The 9,872-nt window shown below is 49.1% G+C and overlaps 1 pseudogene; it reads left to right on the top strand.

Moving 5' to 3' along the window:
- Positions 1-740: 740 nt before the first annotated feature.
- Positions 741-1,456, top strand: LOC133764371 (large ribosomal subunit protein eL14-like; annotated as a pseudogene).
- Positions 1,457-9,872: the final 8,416 nt, after the last annotated feature.

Below are 9,872 nucleotides of genomic sequence, written 5' to 3'. Positions count from 1 at the left end.
CCACCCTGCCCTAAAAGAAACACGCAGCCTAAGACTACTGCTTCCAAATGTTTGTCTCCTCTTGTACACCCTGCTCAGACTCCGTCGCTTACTCCCTAGTGCTTAAGTTAAGTGTCCCATTGCAGTCGGCAGAGAGGCAGAAGAGGTCAAGCTGTCAAGGGGCTTGTGAGCCTCTATGCCCCACCCCACATCCCCGAAGAGCAGTTTCACATTGATTTTGTTTTTGTATTGCACCTTAAGGCTTCATTTGAATAAAGGGGTTTGCAGCTAAAATGATTTGACAGTCTAAGTTACATAACAGTATCTAAATGGTGAATGTGGCATACAGGACTGCTTACGACCTGACTTCAGCCTTCCCTCTCATCACTCACCCCATCCCACCCTCATGCACCATTCCAGCCCCAGTGAACTTTTCTTGTCATTCTCTGTGCTTCAGACATTCAGTCTCCTGTCTGGACAATTCCTTGACCTTCCTCATCTGCCGAGTAAGTTCCACTCCTTCTCTGTTCAGTTCTCTGAGTTCCCAGCTCAGAGGAGCTGCCCATAACTCCCAGGATAGACTTCGAGCCCTTCGCTCTGCTGAATTGTGCTTGCACATCCGTCCCCTTGTTCTTGCTGATTTAACGCCTTCCCCCACTCGCTGTGAGCTCCTGAGGCAAGAGCTGCAGCTTTCATCACCATGCTTAACCCTCAGCACTTTTTTAAGGCTTATTTTATTTGTTTGAAAACCAGAGTTGCTTCTCTCCGAACGCCGCCGACATGGTGTTCAGGCGCTTCGTGGAGGTTGGCCGAGTGGCCTACGTCTCCTTCGGGCCTCATGCCGGGAAGCTGGTCGCGATCGTGGATGTCATTGACCAGAACAGGGCTTTGGTTGATGGACCCTGCGCCCGGGTGAGGAGACAGGCCATGCCTTTCAAGTGCATGCAGCTGACTGACTTCATTCTCAAGTTTCCACACAGTGCCCGCCAGAATATGTCCGAAAGGCCTGGGAGAAGGCAGACGTCAATACAAAATGGGCAGCCACAAGATGGGCCAAGGTTGAAGCCAGAGAAAGGAAAGCTAAGATGGCAGATTTTGACCATTATAAAGTCATGAAAGCAAAGAAAATGAGGAACAGAATAATCAAGAATGAAGTCGGGAAGCTCCAGGGCAGCTCTGCTGACAGCTTCTCCCAAAAACACACCCTGTTGCTAAGGCTGCTGTAGCCGCCGCCGCCGCCGCCGCCGCTGCTGCAGCTGCCAAGGTTCCAGCGAAAAAGGCGACCGCTGCGGGCAAGGAGGCTGCAGCCCAGAAGGCTCCGGCTCAGAAGGCTCCTGCCCAGAAAGCCGCAGGCCAGAAGGCAGCGCAGCCTCCTAAAGTTCAGAAGGGCCAGAAGCCTCCAGCCCAGAAAGCACCTGCACCAAAGGCATCTGGCAAGAAAGCATGAGAGGCTGTTAAAGTAATAAAGGCTCTTTATGACTTGAGAAAAAAAAAAAAAAACAGAGTCACAGAGAGAGAGAGAGGGACAGAGAGAAAGAGGTCTGTCATCGGCTGGTTCACTCCCTAAACGGCCACAACTGCAAGGGCTGTGCCAGGCTGAAGCCAGGAGTCGGGAGCTTCTTCCAGGTCTCCCACGTAGGTGCAGGGGCCCAAGCATTTGATCCATCCTCTGCTGCTTTCCCAAGTCCATTAGCAGAGAGCTGGATCCCAAGAGGAGTAGCTGGGATTCAATCCAGATGGGATGCTGGTGATGCAGGCAGCAGCTTTACCCACTACTCCACAGTGCAAGTCCCTCAGATTTTCCTGTTTGGGGAGTCTGTGTTAGTCTCTTTGCTGTGGCTTTAACAAAATATGCAAGGCTACATACTTTATAAAGAAAAGAGATTTAGTTAGCTCAGGATTCAGACCCAGGAGACTGGCACCATTTGCTTAGCTCTCGTGAGGCCTTGTGAATGGCATCACAGTGGTGGGAGAGCATGCAGAAGTGGTCACATGGCCAGACAGGACAGGTTCACCCTGTCTGTAACGACCTGCTTTCCTGGGAACCCATCCCTTCCACGAGACCAGCATTAATCCCTCCCAAGGGTGGACCCCCTGACCCAGTCACCTTCCACTAGGGTCCCACCCCACACTTGCTACAGCACCTGATCCCCTGGGGAACAAACCACAACAGGGTTCAGATAACATCTCCACACTCTCTCCTAGTAACAAGTGGCCCAGGAATGTTCGTTACACTGAAAACCCTGGTAGTTTTGTTCAGAAAGTACAGTCACCTAACTACATATGTATAAATGTGTATATCATCATGCCCAACACTGAGTTGAGGACCCAGTAAGTACTCAGCATCGACTTGTTGACTAATTTCTACTCAGTGGATTTTGTCCCTAACCAAGCTAGAAAGGACTCAGTGTCCCTATAAAATAGTCCTAATTGCATATGACGAGCCTTTGATGTGACAAGCTTCCTTCCCTCTGAAAGCTGTAAGGCAATAGTGTATTCATTACAAGGTCATCAAAAATTGATGACTCAAGGATCAGCCTTATAAAACTTCAAAATCTCTTGTAAATATGAGTCAGAAGCTGAGTAATGAGCTTGTTTCTATTATAATTAATCATGTCATGGCCGGGTGGGCCATGTTTTGCACAGTTAGTGTTCCAGAATGTCCATGGTGAGAAATCTAATTTTCATAACGAGAACACTGATTTTAAAAGCTGTAGAGAGCATAGTTATGGGGAAATTCAATAACTTTAGTTATTAAATTTTAAAAAGAAACCTAAAAGCGAATTTTGACACTTGTTTCAGACAAGTCTGGCTTTTTTCACATACAAAAGATCTTCAAAACTTTGCAAAGAATGTGTGTATTATGAAAACTTTGCATGGATTTTTTTTAATGTGTGCAATAAAATAAGCTTATCTTTTCATTCCATTTTCCCGCTAACTTTTGCAAGTAGGGTCGTAAGTCTGGAATTTGTTTTAAATCAGCCCCAGGTTCATATTCTTTCGCTGAACTCCTAATCTCTACTGGCAAGAGGCGACCTCACTCCAGGCCTGGACAGCTCAGGCCCAGAGCTTTCACTGCAATGAGGGGGCCTGGGATGCCCTGATGTTCAGTCCTTCATGTGCAGCACAAAGCTCTGACCCCAGGAAGACAGGGACCCTGGGATGGGCCCCTCTCTAAGCTACTCTCAGTCACTGACACTCTTAGTCTGGCCAGGTTTTGACACCGCATAACAGAACAACTGAGGCTGTGGAAGATTCTGGAAAGCACAAAAGGCAGCCATGGATGCCAGGACACTGAAATGTCTTCCATTCATCCGCCGCGTGCCCACCTCGCCCCTGGCTTTCTAACACCACGTCAGAATCTTAGCCCCATCAGCTATGGTTGATGTCATCAGAATGATAACCCAGTAACACTGGGATGCTCAGAGCTGTGCAGCTCAGAGGCATAGGCCCTCCCAGGAAGGAGGCCCAGAGCCGCCAGGGATGGGAAAGCCAGAGAGAGATCTTGAAACATCAAATCATCAACCTTTCCTGTGGTCAATAAATCCAAACACTCTTTTAAAAATTCAAACAAGCATGGCAGTTTTATAAAGGAGACTAAAGACCACGCAGTTGTTAGAGTATGACAATTCAGTGTAACATCTGCCTCCCTGAGGGTCATTCAGGACACGCATTCACTTTCCTCGGTCCTTGAGTGTTGGAGGTGCACTCCTCCATAGCCAGCCAATTCTGGAGGCATGGAGTCTCCCAGCTCACAGCAGAAGAGCTGGAAAAGAGGCAGCTCCCCACCCCCCAACCCTGAAAACCATCCCCCTCTGCAACTTTCCCCGAGAGATTCCAGGGTGGGGACTTGGCACTGGCTCTGTGGAGAGACTCCAGAGCCAGCTGCAAGTTCTTTGCCACTCTAACAGCTGCAGAGGAACGCTCTCTGTGGGAGCTCTCCACAGTCTTTCTCTCTACTATGAGAAAGCTTGTGTGTAAAGTCAAATTGGAATAGGCACCACCTGGCACCCAGTGCTTGGCCAATTTTCTGCACATTTTTGTATCAGGATAGGCTAGTTTAAGTTATGGTAACAAACAACCCACAAAATGGTGGGACTGAACTACACCAAAGGTTTATTTCATACTGCTCGGCCATGCTCATCACCACAGGTCTGTTTCAGGCTGATACTATACGTCATGCTCATCATCACATGCTGGGGAACCCATTCAACATCTCTCTCCAGATGCAGGCTAAGGGAGCACCCTCCACTTCGAACATTGTGGGCACCACAGTAGAGGGAAAGAAACTTTTCAAGTTTCCCAATCTGTAACTCAGTGCCCATCCCAGAAATGAGATACTCCCACCCACGGCTCATTTGCCAGATGTCGGCACATGGCACAGCCCAGCTGGAAGGGGCAGGAAGTGTGATCCAGCCACGTCCCTTGAGGGAAGCCGAACAAAACTATTTGGTGAGTAGCAGTGGCAACCACAGCTTTTTTGAAAGCCCCAAGCCTGAACCTTTAGGGTATGTGCCTGCTCTCGAGGGAAAAGCTCAGGCCTAAGGGAACAGTTGAAAAAATCGAGAAAAAAATCCATATTGCCGTACATGCCCAAGCACCAGTAGTGTCCAGAAAGGCTCATGGCTCAGTGGCCCTTACATTTATACAGTCTGAACCATGTGCTTCCTGCTTCTCTGGTCTGAGCTGATGCTTAGTTTCAGGCTCGGCAGCCTCCCCAAGGTCGTTTTGGGTGAGATGCTCAATAACCGAGCACTCTTAGGTTTTTCCAGGTGTGCTCAGGAGGGGGGGCGTGGAGGAGGTGGTATTTATTAGACTAGAGGAGAGTGATGAATTCTTAGGACTTTACCACACAGAGCAATAAATCAGGATTTGTACTAACTCATTACTTTAAAGAAATAATAATATTTATTTATTCAAAAGAGTTACACAGAGAGAGGAGAAGCAGAGAGAGAGAGAGAGGTCTTCCATCCACTGGTTCACTCCCCAATTGGCCACAACGGCTGGAGCTGCGCCGATCCGAAGCCAGGAACTAGGAGCTTCTTCCTGGTCTCCCATGCGGGTGCAGAGGCCCAAGGACTTAGGTCATCTTCTACTGCTTTCCCAGGCCACAGCAGAGAGCTGGATCGGAAGTGGAGCAGCCGGGACTCAAACTGGCGCCCATATAGGATGCTGGCACTGCAGGCGGCAGCTTTACCTGCTATGCCACAGCACTGGCCCCATAAAAACACCCTGTATTAAGCACTGCAGGAGAGATAACAGAAATAAGACACAGCCCTGCTCTTAGGGACTTAAATCTATGAGGTGAGTTAGGCCACTGTCTGTTACCTTATACTGCAATTTCTCTCTCCGTGCCCAGTGAATGGTAGCCAATCAACATTAATGGTCATTAGAGTTTGGACAAGGTAGAGTTTGCTGAGGGCATGACTGGGATGGAAAAGTCTTCACTGTGAGAATTAGGACATTGGGGAAGATGGGGGAACTCTGGTGGGTAAGAGGGAAGGAAGTGTGATGAAGGGCCCAGGAGTGGGAAACCCCGGCCTAGCATGACAAGTGGGGACAGAGAGTCATGGCGGGCAACAGAGGGAAAGGCTTTGGGAGGTCTCGCATATTGACCCAAGGAGCTTTGCTTTTATTGCTTTTGCAGAGCCTAGAGGGGCAGCTGCTAGGATAGATCCCTGTCTAGGCGAAAGGTTGGGTCCATCACCCTTTCCCACACCGGCTTTGCATCCGAACACCAACCCCTATCCCTATCCCAACCCCTGAAAGGAGCTTGTTAGAACAGACTTTCTTAAAATCAAAAAAGTTTCCCCTGCCATACTCGGGCCCCACCCCTAGAGATCCTGACTCAGTAGCTGCGAGCTGGGCAGTCCCTGCCCTCACAGGCTTCCCCAGGGACTCTGGTGGCTCTGGTCTGAAAACCTGGCTGGCTAATTCCCCAGACGTGGCCCTGGCACACTGGTTGAGCGTGTCCAAAGGTGAAGTTTTCCCGTCACATTCCTAAAAACTGCTCTTCTTTCCGATGGTTTGATTCCTCTCTCCACTCGGGCTTGGCGCCGTCCTGGGGCTCTTCCTCCATGCACAGCCCGGCCAGCCAGTTACCATTCTCACCGCGTTCCTTCACGGCCCCTGTCAGCTCAGTTCCCTGCTCTTCACCACTGCTGCTACATTTGGTCAGATCTTTTTCCACCTCTTGCTCGGACTTCTGCTTTGCCTCCTGTCTAACCTCTTACCCCTCCTGCACACTGCCGCCAGGGAACTCCCGATCAGCACCAAAACCGGGTTATACTCACTCCCCCACAATGACCACTCCAACCCCTTAGCCTAAACAAAGTTTAAGTGCCTTGACAATTGAGCTTGTTACAATATGGTTTGGCTTGTTTTCCTTTGTTTTTCAAAGTCCTAGTCAAATTGGACCATTCTCTTGCCAATTCCAGCCTCAATTTTATTTATTTATTTATTAGAATGTCACCCAGCTCACATCTCTACTGCTTTCTGGTATGAAATGCTCTCTGCCTATTCTGCAGTGGACATTTGGGCTAGTGATTTAGATGCCTTTTAAGACACCCGCATCCCATAGGGGAGCGCCTGAGTTTGATGTCTTGCTCTGGTCCTGACTCTAGTTTCTTGATAATGCAGACCCTGGGAGGCAGCAGTCATGGCTCAATTGGTTGAGTCTCTGCCATTGACATGGGAGACTTGAATTGAGTTCCTGGCTCCAGGTGTTTGGGGTGTGAACTGGTAGATGAGTGCTTGCTCTGTCTCCAAATATATCTGCCCCAGCTCCCTGCTAATGTACAGAGGAAAGGAGCAGAAGATGGTCCAAGCACTTGAACCCCTGCCACTCACGCAGGAGACCCAGATGGAGTTCCAGGCTTCCTGGCTTCAGCCTGGACCAGCCCCAATTGTTGCAACCATTTGAGAAATGAACCAGTAGATGGAAAATATCTTTCTCTCTCTGTCTCCCCCCTCCCCCCTCCCTCTCTGTCTCCCTCTCTCTTTCTGTCACTCTGACTTTAAAATAAATTAAAAAAAATTTTTTTAGAAAAAACTTCTTTTGGGACGGTGTTGTGGTGCAGCAGACTAAGCCACCATCTGCAGTGCCAGCATCCCAGATGGGCACCAGTACCAGTCCTGGCTGCAACTTTTCCAACCCAGCTCCCTGCTAATGGCCTGGGAAAGCAGGAGAAGATGGTCCAAATGCTTAGGCCCCTTCACCCATGTGGTATAACCAGAAGAAGCTCTGAGCTGCTGGCTTCAGCCCGGCCCAGCACTGGCTGTTGTGGCCATCTGAGGAGTGAACCAGCTCATGGAAGATCTCTCTGTGTGTCTCTCCTCTCTCTCTCTCTCTCTCTCTCTCTCTCTCTCTCTCTCTCTCTCTCTTAATTCTTTCAAATGAATAAATAAATCTTAAAAAAAAATAACTTCTTAAAAATAAATAAAATTCTAGGGCCAGAGCTGTGGCATAATGGGTAAGGCAGCCGCCTGCAGTGCCAGCATCCTATATGGGCACGAGTTCAAGTCCTGGCTGCTCCACTTCCAATCCAGCTCCCTGCTGATGTGCCTGGGAAAGTGATGGAGGATGGCCCAAGACCTTGGGCCCCTGCACCTACATTGGAGACCTGTAGGAGGCTTCTGGCTCCTGGCTTTGGATAGGCCCAGCTCTGGCCATTGCGACCATTTGGGAAGTGAGCCAGCTGATGAAAGACCTCTCTCTGTGTGTCTGTCTCTGCCTCTCTGTAACTCTACCTTCCAAATAAATGAATAGATCTTTTAAAAATAAATAAAATCCCCCATTCTTTAAAATCTAATTTAGATTGTATCTACTCTTTAATGTCTACTCTGTTTAAGAAGAAAAAATATATATGTATGTATGCATATCAGGCCCATATTTTCTTATCAACTGTGTGTAGGAAGTTTGCTAGTTTTAGGAACACAAAGATGAGTAAGTCATGATCCTTCCCCAAGAGATTATCTTGTCCAAAGGGCCAGAGTAGGTAATGGAACATATATTGGAAGAGCTCCATGAAATTCAGAGGTCTCTCACACTTTCTCAAAGCTCCCTTTCAAAAAAAGTGACCCAAGCCAATCCTTTCTGCATGAAGTTGCTCATAGTTGTTGTCAAGTACAGAATCAGCCCAACACTGCCCTTCTGGCTTCCACCCCCCTCGGGGGACCACAGCTTTCAACTCTGCACCAAAGGGGCACTCCCTATTGGATAGTAAGACCCAACCCAATTAGACCCTCTCCCCCTCTCCTGTCTCCTCTTAGCAGAGACACACAGATGGTCATTAAGCCTCGTCCTGTACGAGACAGTCAATACACCCATTATGGAAGCACTGAGAACCCACAGGCTGTATTACCATGGAGATAGCATCCCTGTTTCCTTGAACAGCCCCTTCCCAAGGTAATCTGGAGCAGCTCTTTCAGGAAACAGCAGAGGGATCCTCATGAGAACACAAGCATATTAGCACGCACAGTGACCTGCAATGGGCCACAGTGAGAGCAGAGGCAGTGGTCCTCAGCTGGGTCCAGTATCAAGGCAAGTGAGGGGTGCAGGAAGGCCAGACCAGGGGTATTTACAGAATGATCTAGTACAATCTCTGCTTTACACATGAAGCAAGGAGAGCCTGGAGGCTGACTGACCTGTCCAAGGACCTCAATCAGTAAATGGCAGAACTTCCAGGTCTCCCAACTTCCCAGAAGTGCCCCCAGGACACTCCTCTTAGCCTACAAAAGGCTTAGGTGTGTCCTGATGTCCTTGACTTCACCCAGAAGCTCAGGAAGCTTATGCTTTCCCTGGCTCTGTACCTACTTTTAAATTTGTAATTGTGTCAGTTTTTCCTAGATAGTATTCCCCCAAATTACACAAACTTCAGACCAACAAATAACGGGCCCACCACTGGCAGAAGGGATATGTTACTTGGGAGGCAGAGGAATCATGTGGGCAATGTCTCAAGGAATAAAAGAGGAAGCAGACCTGGGGTGGGAGCAGGGCGTAGGGGAGAGATCCAGGAACATTCTGCCATGGTCCATGCATGACCAGGTTACCTTTGCCCTCCCTGGTACTTAAACCAAAAGGCAAAATGAAGCCAGGAGCTCTAAGCAGGAAATCTCTATGTCCTTTCGTTTGAGCAGCAATCCCTGAACGTCAGGTTAACACGGATAGCAAAAGCAAAGTCAGGGGCAGGGAGCAGGCCTCGTGGAATACTCTCGGCCACAGCGTCTCCCACCACAGCTCCGGACTGCAGGCACAAATAGGACATGTCTCGGCTGATCCTCCGGCTGGCTGTCCGCTGGACCCAGGCTGTGGGAGAGAAGGCAGCCAGGCCTGGCAGCCCCAACAGTCTGGACCCCGGTGCTAGCCAGGTTCCTCTTGGGGAGTCACCCTAGCAAAATCCTGAGAGGTAATGCGTCTTTGTAACCACAGGGGGGCCCCACTCCGGGCTCAGGACTTTTACCTTTCTTTCTGTCCTTGTTTAAAAATAATGTCTTTTGGTGATACTTTTTATTCTCCCCTTGACACTTTCCTTTTAATAAAGCTGTTTCTATTGACACATAGTAACTGGCATATTTACGGGTTCAGGGCGACATTTCAGTGTATCCAGTGTGTAACAGCAGAGGCACCGGCCTATCCTCTCCGAAATGTATCCTTTGTGTTGGGAACATGTAAAACCCTTCGCACTAGATATTTTGAAATACTGCACTAACCGTGCTCTAGAGCATTAGAAGCTGTTGCTCGTGTCCACCTGCAGTGCCCCCAACCATCCCCTCTGCATCCCCTCCCGCCCACACCGCTCCCCGGATGAGATCACGGTGTTAGCTCCAACACAGGAGTGAGAGAACGTGCGGTATTTGTCTTTCTGTATCTACCATCAACACCCTACTCCTGT

Source organism: Lepus europaeus, chromosome 1 (genome assembly GCF_033115175.1).
Source record: "Lepus europaeus isolate LE1 chromosome 1, mLepTim1.pri, whole genome shotgun sequence".
Lineage (NCBI taxonomy): Eukaryota > Metazoa > Chordata > Mammalia > Lagomorpha > Leporidae > Lepus > Lepus europaeus.
The sequence above is the reverse complement of the archived record's forward strand: the minus strand, read 5'-3'. Positions and strand labels throughout refer to the sequence as shown.